Source organism: Urocampus carinirostris, chromosome 7 (genome assembly GCF_059441175.1).
Source record: "Urocampus carinirostris isolate Australia breed hairy pipefish chromosome 7, RoL_Ucar_1.0, whole genome shotgun sequence".
In the NCBI taxonomy this organism is placed as follows: domain Eukaryota; kingdom Metazoa; phylum Chordata; class Actinopteri; order Syngnathiformes; family Syngnathidae; genus Urocampus; species Urocampus carinirostris.
In genome coordinates, this window is record NC_142355.1 from 3,303,247 (window position 1) to 3,311,366 (window position 8,120).

The 8,120-nt window shown below is 43.0% G+C and overlaps 1 pseudogene; it reads left to right on the forward strand.

Annotated features, from left to right (window-relative positions):
• Window positions 1–4,496: 4,496 nt before the first annotated feature.
• LOC148362112 (U2 spliceosomal RNA) lies at window positions 4,497–4,586 on the forward strand (annotated as a pseudogene).
• Window positions 4,587–8,120: the final 3,534 nt, after the last annotated feature.

An 8,120-nucleotide genomic window follows, 5' to 3' on the forward strand; every position in this document is an offset into this window, starting at 1 on the left:
CGCATATTCAGCCATGCGCTTGATGTTAATTGCGGAAAGGACGTTTTTTTTTGTCACTAAAGTAAAAGAAAATGGTGGAAAAGGCCGGGGGAACAGAATCATGAATAAATCAAGGTGGGTAGAGCAACTACAAATATTACTCAAGTAAAAGTACTGTTGGGCAGCACGGGCGGCGCAGTGGTTAGCGCGTGTGTGTCACAGGTCTTGGGCAAATCCAGCTTCTGGACTTCCTGTGCGGAGTTTGTATGTTCTCCCCGTGCTTGCGTGGGTTTCCTCCGGGAACTCCGGTTTCCTCCCACATTCCAAAGACATGCATATCGGGTGGATTGGCCGGTCCAAATTGTCCCTAGGTGTGAAAATGAGCGAGCAAGTTGTCTGTCCCTGTGTGCCCTGCGATTGGCTGGCAACCAGTTCAGGGTGTCCCCTGCCCACTGCCCGAGGATGGCTGGGATGGGCTCCAGCACCCCCGCGACCCTACTGAGGATAAGCGATGCAGCTAATGAGAGATGATACGTTTATTGAATGCAATTAAGATTTTTCACTGAGGAGGCTTAAGTTCGATGACAGGTTGCGCCGTTCCAAGTGGGGAATTTTGATAACGGGACGAAGGACTTGGGCCTTGTTTTGATAAACGCTTGGCATTGTTTTGAGAAGCAATTTGCTGATTTGAGTTTTCCTTAGACGTGGCGGCGCCTTTTGGCGAGGAGGTTGTGAAACTGGCACCTGACCCACCCCATGGGAGGAGTCAGGACACCCCATGGGAGGGGCCTTTGTGACGCACCGGTCCAGACGAGGTGGCGACTAGTTGGAGGCCACGTGGGGAGTCTGCCACGTGGGGAGTTCCTGGCCCGCCCATGGGGGAGGAGCCAACACCCTAGCTAGTGAAAAGAACTTCAGAAGACAGAACTTAAGAAGAGACAGGATATCGATCGTGAGAGGGACGCTCAATTAGTTAAATACTTGAAGAAAATAAACCTGCCCCCGTGTGAAAATGTCGGCTATTCTTGTCCATCTTTTCCCAAAAAGAAACGAGCATGCATTGTTAGGAGGTGTTTGGTTAACGGAGTCAGATAACTCATTCGAACAATTTCGATACATTTTAATATTTCATTCCTAACAATACAATTACTCCCAGCATTGGTGATGGACCCTTCGATGGTTGGATTCATTATTACTCCTGACTTTGTGCTATCCATAGCACGCAATTGCAACTCCATGGAGCTTTGTTACGCCTTTGTAAGCTTCCAATTAACCCAGAAACTGTAACACCACAGGCGCCGAAACAAAAGCTGCAAAAGTACCAACAAATATATTATTAACGGCTGAACATAGACGATCGGGTCGGAATCAAAACTTTTGCTCTAAATAAGTCTACTGTTGAATAATGAATGAAGTTGCACAGATGATTCATATAAAGCCTGACAAAAATAGATAGAAATGCACAATTAATTGACAAAGAACCCCCCAACATGTGTGAGTACATGCAAAGCGGAAGTGAGCGGCCGAGGGTACGGATGCTCAAAGGGACAAACAGGAGTCTGTGCACCAATACACCCACTAATTTTCCACGGCTCCGAGCGTTCACACAAAGTTGGTGAGCGACACTTGAAACAACAGTGAGCAACGGCAATCCCAAATGTAGCAACTGAGTCATTATCAAACATGTCCAAAACTTGACATCAAGTTACAGTTTCCGGCAATGCAAAAAAAAAAATCACTTTTGAATGAATTGACTCATGTATTGTTGCAAAGGTTGTACGGCCTACAGACGTCATTTGTTTTTACAACAATTCTTTCACAAGATTTTCATTTCTTTTTTTCCTGGTATCTTTTGTCGCATACTACTAACATTTTTGGGGGCTTTTTGACTCGGTTGCACGATACAGAACTGAATTTAATCACATTTTTTTAGTGGAAGTACAATTTTGGCAACAAGATTGACTTGGTATAATTGGAATTGTTTGAATGCAACACAAACTTTTTCTTCTTTTTCCCAGTTTTTTTTTTATTTTTTAATCCCTTTTAAAAAATCTCATCGTGTTTGTGCCCGCCACTAGTGGCTGAAATCCAGGCTAGTGTTGGGGGACTTGTGCCCGCCACTAGTTGCTGAAATCCGGGCTAGTGTTTGGGGACTTGTGCCCGCCAATAGTGGGTGAAATCTGGGCTAGTGTTTGGGGACTTGTGGGCATAAAACCGGGCTATTGTTTGGGGACTTATAGGCCGACACTAGTGGCTGAAATCCGGGCTAGTGTTGGGGGACTTGTGCCCGCCAATAGTGGCTGAAATCTGGGCTAGTGTTTGGGGACTTGTGGGCATAAAACCGGGCTATTGTTTGGGGACTTATAGGCCGACACTAGTGGCTGAAATCCGGGCTAGTGTTGGGGGACTTGTGCCCGCCAATAGTGGCTGAAATCTGGGCTAGTGTTTGGGGACTTATAGGCCGACACTAGTGGCTGAAATCCGGGCTAGTGTTGGGGGACTTGTGCCCGCCAATAGTGGCTGAAATCTGGGCTAGTGTTTGGGGACTTGTGGGCATAAAACCGGGCTATTGTTTGGGGACTTATAGGCCGACACTAGTGGCTCAAAACCGGGCTGGTGTTTGGGGACTCGTCGGGCCACCATTGGCTTGCAGGACTTTGAAAATTCTACTAAGTTTTATTGTCGGGTCACCAGGGGCTTGTAGCACTTAGAATTTGTGCCAGTCCCCGGCCGGTGAAAACTCACACACGCAGTTTAGAGGGAACATTGCGCTGGCTAGATTTTCTTGTGCCCTGAGAATGTGCAGGCAGCAGGGTTGGGTAGGGTTACTTGAACTTGATTACTTTCAATGACTTTTGGATTACTCCAATATCAAATATGCTAATAAAAGACAAAATAAACTAAATATGAATACAATGACTACATTTTGTGCAGGCTTAGGGAGTAACGGAATACATGGAACGGCAAAAATGATGTTGGCAAGCTGTTTGGATTTAGTTTCATTTTGTTTCTGTCGCATTTTATGTTCGTTTTGCCGGAGATCAAAGAGACCAAAGCCAGGAGAGAAAGCTTACCACGTGTTGTGAGTCATCATTTTATTCATATTTAGTTTCTCTTGTCTTTTGTTAGCATATTTGGTATGGGAGTAATCCAAAAGCAATTGAAAGTAATCAAGTTAAAGTAACCCTACCCAACCCTGGCAGGCAGTGCATGATTGAGCACGCGCGCAGCTTAGAGGGAACACTGCTGTGCACCCCTGCGCTTTCAGATCCCGCCGCCTTTTTTTGGGCATGAAAGACACCTGCAGCGGCAGTGTCTCCATTGATAAAGATGCCACTCTCACTGCTTCCCCTTCACTTTTTTAATTACAAATATTTATAAGCAGCTTAACTATATGGACAGGGGTGTTCTTCAACAGTCGCGGGTGTGCAGTGCAGCTGTTGCTTATGATAAGATTATTCTCCGTTTTTCTCCATGTATTTCATTTTCTTTTCTTTTAATTATTCAGAGAAAGTGCAGAACTAGTTATCCCTCTCGTCTCACATAAAATATGGACTTGACAGTTTTTATATGAAAAGTGTACCGTAAATTCCGGACTATAAGCCGCTACTTTTTTCCCAAAAATTTCAACCCTGCGGCTTATTCAGTGATGCGGCTAATTTATGTCATTTTTCTAACGGCCGCCAGAGGCGCTCGAGTACAAAAGATAAGATTTAGAGTGCAACTTCTTAGCTTGTGCACAAATTTAATTAGCGTAGACATATACTCATCATGCAAATTGCAAAAAGAAAGGAACATGACGCAAGTTTCAAGCTAAATGCAATCGAGCAGTCCGATATAGAAGGAAACAGAGCTACCGCACATAAACTTATGACAAAGTCTCTTTACCGTACTGAAGGAAGACGACTTTGATGACATCAGTTATAAGGAGGAAGATGAGGACGGTTTACCGTGATTATAACAAGTATGGTATTTTTCTTCAACAGAGCTGTTTACTGTGTTGCGAGCGTGTTGCTAGTAGCGTTTTGCTACCCTTCACAAGCACGGTTTGGGATGAAAGTTATAATATTATTATTAAAGCTTTGAAAACTCTCTCGGTGTACCGTCTTTCTTTGTAAATATATGTAACCATGTATAATATGTATTTGAAACTGTATATTTTTGTACTGTATTTATTTTAGAAACTTATTCTGATATGTTTTGCACGAGCAAATGAGAAAGAAGGGGCGGGGCAAACTTGGGCTGACGGGAAGTGGGGTAAAGGTGAGTGAGACCTGTTGTCGCGGCAGACAATAGTGGATATATGTTTCCCATCCTTACCTTTGGAAATATACACTTTTTTCCTTGGATTACTTTCAACGGGCACCCGGACTCTGCAGGTCTGCATTAAATCTTAAGTACGGGTATCATTTTCCGTTCATTTTGCCGGCTTTGTTTTTTGGACTGTATTGGGTATGGAGAAGCCACGCCCCAACTGTGGTTATAAGATTGTGTACTGTCTATGCAGAGTCACTATCTTTGATTTTTGCATTTCGGAGATGGAATATGAGCTTGCTCTGTCCACTCCACGCATCGGCCCGGTATTGCAGTACCTCCGGGAACGGTGCATTCGCAATGATCGCAGCAAGGCTTTAGGGCTAGGACCTTAGCTTGGCCTTTTGGCTGAGAGTAAGTGTCCCGGCTCCTAGGCTTTGTAGCGTATTATGAACTGACCGATAACGGATAATGGATAATGAATAACGAAAATAGATCAATAACCCTTAAAAACCCCCAAAAAACCCTCATTTCGTGTTTGTATTGCGTTTTTTCAATGTGGGCGCATGCACGTGCGGCTTTTGTATGTACAAAATAGTTTTTCCTCCCGAAATGTGGTGGGTGAGGCTTATAATCAGGTGCGATTTATAGTCCAGGTTTACGGTATCTTAAAAACATGTATTGTGCAGAAGTCTGGGGCAATGATTACAAAAGTTCACTGCAGCCCCCTTTTATCCTCCAAAAACGTGCAATTAGAACCATATACAGGGTAGGATATCGAGATCATACTAATATTTTATTCCTGCAGTGCAAATTATGAAAATTAGATGATTTAGTATTTTTTTTTACTGCACAACTGCTATTTAAGGTCAACAAAAACATAGTGCCAGAAAACATCCATTAATTATTCATTCAGAAAGAGGGAAATTATAATTTAAGGGGCTGGAGTGAATTCATAATCCCAAAGGTGAGAACCACCAGGAAAAGTATGTGTGTGTCTGTGTGCGGAGTCAAACTTTGGAACAATTTACATGACAAGATCAAACAATGTCCAACTATTCACTTGTTCAGGTTTAGATACAAAAAAAATCATTCGTGGCGGAATACAGAGATGAAGAAAATGGGGTATGAGTGGTGCAGGGGATTGGGAATAGTGCGTCTAGTTAACTTTGTGTTATTGTTGCTATTCTTATATCAAAACTGTTATTATTAATATCATTACAAATGTTGTTATATCATTGGTGTATTTGGTGGGGAAGATGAAGGGGTAGATAATACAAGCATTTGCTTCTGACCACCCCTTTTCGAACATCTCATCTCTCATCTCATTAGCTGCACCGCTTATCCTCAGTAGGGTCGCGGGGGTGCTGGAGCCCATCCCAGCAATCATCGGGCAGTGGGCAGGGGACACCCTGAACTGGTTGCCAGCCAAACGCAGGGCACACAGGGACAGACAACTCGCTCGCTCATTCACACCTAGGGACAATTTGGACCGGCCAATTCACCTGAAATGCATGTTTTTGGAATGTGGGAGGGAACCGGAGTGCCCGGAGGAAACCCACGCAAGCACGGGGAGAACATACAAACTCCGCACAAGTAGGCTGGTAGCTGGATTTGAACCCACACAGGAGGTTCCCAAGACCTTAGAACTGTGCCGCACACGCGCTAACCACTGCGTCGCCGTGCTGCCCTTTTTGAACATATCATGTAATATTATTTTGTTGTTGAGTTATTGTTTTTGTTCTGTTTTTATTTTGAGGTTCGAATAAAGTTTTTATTGTATGAATATTGATTCCCAAAACTGAATTATTTCTCTCTCAGTGCCTGCAGACTTTTATAATTCTCTACAGATTAGTGTGTACCAACTGATGGACATTTTTCTTAGGGGGATTTGCCTTGGCGAAATTATACAGAGAAGAAGAAAAAAACAGAGGGTCAAATGCACAGTTTAACTCACAGGTGTCAAACAGGCGGCCCGCGGGCCAGATCAGGCCCACCAAGGGATTGAATCCGGCCCGCGAGACAACACTCAGAGAAGCACAAGAGAAAAAACAAGCTGCAGGTTGAAATATGTCAACTTGATGTTGTCAAAGCCAGGTCCCTCTATCAAAGAAACTGTACTTATATTTATTTCTATCTCTCTGTCTCTCTGTCTCTCTCTCTCTCTCTCTCTCTCTCTGTCTCTCTCTCTCTCTCTCTCTCTCTCTCCTTCTCTCTCTCTCTCTCTCTCTCTCTCTCTCTCTCTCTCTCTCTCTCTCTCTCTCTTCCACATCTTTTCTCCCACTCTCAGAGTCTGTCTCTTTCACTCTCTGTGTCTCTTTTTTTATTTTCCTTTGTTGCTCTTTGTCTCTTTCTCTCTCTCTGTCTTTTTAACTTCTTTTGCTCTAACTTCATTTTCCCTTTTCTCTGTTTTCTCTTTTGCTCTTCCTACCCTTCGCGCTTTTTTTTCTATTTTCTCTCCTTCTGTCTTTCTATTTCTTTTTGGATTTCTTTCTTCCTCTCCATTTCTTTCCCCCTCTCTCACGACTTCTTTTTTTATCTCTTTTGTTTCTCACGCTCTCTCCCTCTCTCTCTTTCTTTGTCCCGCCCTCTCTCTTCGTTTCCCTCATTCTTTCTCTTATTTCTTTATCCCTTTTTTTCTTTCTCTTTAATCTACTAGTCCGGCCCCCAACAGAATGTTTGTTCTATCGTGTGGCCCCCGACTTAAAATGAGTTTGGCACCCCTGGTTTAACTAATTCAGAAGCATGGTACATGAGTGCCAAAATATAAAAATATGTTGTTCTTTTTTATTCTAAAAAAAAAACTATCGTTAAGGGTTTGGCGCAGCTCATGAGTAAATATGAAACTGGGAATTATTTCAGTAGGAAACATCACCATTAAATGGCAAGAATGGCTTTGTTCAGATCTTTGTACACACACCGAGGAAGCCCCCACCTTCTCGTGTTACTTCCTGTAACGAGCGATTGGTGGCCTATATAGTGAGTAGGCACAGTTAAGCAGTGTGGTGAAAAAAATGGGGCAAGTTAAGGCTTCAACAAATATTTTTTTAATCAAAAAGTCCCTTCATCATCGTTAGGGCAAAGAGACTTTCGGAGCAGGACGTATATCGGCCCCGCCCCAAAACATACATAAAGGAGCAGAGAGAATCGAAATGAGAGGGGACACGTTGTTTATTTCATCCAAACATTCAGTCGTGTTCCAAAGTTCTCCGAGCGACAGTGGCATTAATACTGTGTTCGGTCAGCGATGACGTGTTGTTTTTTTTCTAGCCGGGCGCTCGATTCCAGTCGTCCTGACCCAGACAAATTCTTATCAGTTAAGCAAATAGTTGGAGTCGCCCTGACCCGGCCAAAGTCCTTTCAGTCACGCACCTTCCAAATGTTTCTTCTTTTATTGTTTTTCCCAAAAGTTTTCTTGGAAACGAGTATTTTCAAGAAACTTGCAATGTTTAACTGTTTACTAAACAATGGTTAAAGCTAGCAACATGATTGTTTTCTAATGAAAGATGAAGGTTGAAGCTTTATTTTGATATGTCCTATGCTTACATAACTAAAGAGCCAAAATATCCGTAGGCCTTCAAAAATGAGTCAAAATGGCAAAAAATTGGTTGGCATTAGTGCCAAATTTGGCAAGAAAATAATATATTTAATTTTGTTAATTACCCTTTAACACAAAGGTGGGCAACCGGGTCCTTGAGGGCCACATGTCCTGGAGGCTTTGGAGGTTTCTCTTCTTCATCTCAGGTGATAAAAAATATTAGATCATTAACAAGCTGACAAAAGCGTGTTCACGATCCTGGTGATTGGAATCACCTGTATTAGAGTAGAAAAACTCAAAAATCATGCAGGACATGCAAAACTCGAGGACCGGAATTGGGAAATTCCTT